This window comes from Pelophylax lessonae (genome assembly GCF_965119305.1).
Source record: "Pelophylax lessonae genome assembly, chromosome: 7".
NCBI classification, from domain to species: domain Eukaryota; kingdom Metazoa; phylum Chordata; class Amphibia; order Anura; family Ranidae; genus Pelophylax; species Pelophylax lessonae.
Window position 1 is genome coordinate 96940788 of NC_138774.1, and position 1507 is coordinate 96942294.

The following is a 1507-nucleotide window of genomic DNA, read 5'->3' on the forward strand; positions in this document are numbered from 1 at the left end:
TACCAATGGTTGCGGTACATCATAGAGAAATGTAGAGTTTAATATTTGTGCACAAATATGGGGCTAATAGTGGCAAAAATATGTCCCTGAGTCGGTAGTGTCACTTGAAGGAAAAAATGTCTTTGCATCGGTGGTGTCACTGGATGGAGAAACGTCCCTGCAAAAATGTGCAGTCACTCCTGTCACTGAAGTGCATCAGAACAGAGCAGCTGAAGCTTCCAGCGCACTCCCCCTCCCCACACACACATACCTATCAGCACTGTGCCCCTCCTCTGGCTCTGGTTTTCTGCAGGATCAACCAATATTTGTTGCACTTATCGAAGATGTATAAAATGTATTTAATGGAATTGTATAGAGATGTGCTCAATGAACAAATGTGTTTCTTTTTTTTTTTTTTTTTATTTTTTTTTTTTATTTGTTTCTTTTTAGATTCATCTGTTAAATTAATCCGTTTGTTTTGTCATATTCGTTATATTAGAATGATTTGTTTTTTACAATTTGTTTTGTATATCTAGATTTTTTTTGTATATTCATTGTTCTGAATCGATTAGTATTTTCTGGAGTTATATTCTGATTCATTCGTTTTGTTATTATTAAGAGATTCTGATGGACCAACCCTCCATCCAACCCAAACACAATAAGCAGAAATCATTTTATTCATGGCAATATGTTTCTATTTTATATCTATTATGTAGTGCATTTTTTTTTATACTTTACGCTATGCTCACTAGAAGAAAAACAAAAGGATCTGAATTAATTCGGATAATTTGTTATGTTGTTATTTTGGATGCTTCAAACATTAGGGCTCGGTTCACACTGCTGCGACCCCAAAGTTATGCAACTTTGCATCGCAAATTGCTTGCAGCTTAATGCGACTTTAATGCGACTTTGATGTTTTGCAACTTTGACTTCGGCCAATCATAACAATGCAAAGTGCGATTCATATTATTTAACTTACAAATCCCTATGAAGTCGCAAACAAATGAATAGAAATTATTTTGTTGTTTTTGATATAATTTACTTTGGATTAGTTGAAATTTGCTACTATTGTGATTCTGAGATTCGAATACATCTGAATCTCCAAATAACACAAATTCCATCTGAATTTTGATTCTTAATGAAACGAATTGCACATGTCTAAAACTGTAGACTGATCAAAGGATAGCGATTGAGAGCAGTGCATTGTTGGGGTTTACTGCTTTAAAATGTTTGAAAGCTTAGTATATCAGCTAATAGTAGGACTAGTGGGATGATGGCTGTAACAAAGCCTAGGTTAGAAGGAAGGTTTCATCCTATTTTAAAGAGAAAATGTATTTCGACGAGTTGTTATTTAATGTGACATTCACATTTTTATATGCTTTCTCTTCCATATTTGTATTAATGTATTAAATATAGAAATATGTAGACTAACCACAAGAGGGAGCTCTGCATTTACTGCAGATATTGGCCACTTACAAAATGCATTGTTTTTAGCAGATCGGCTGATTCATAGACTTGTATTGTGAGA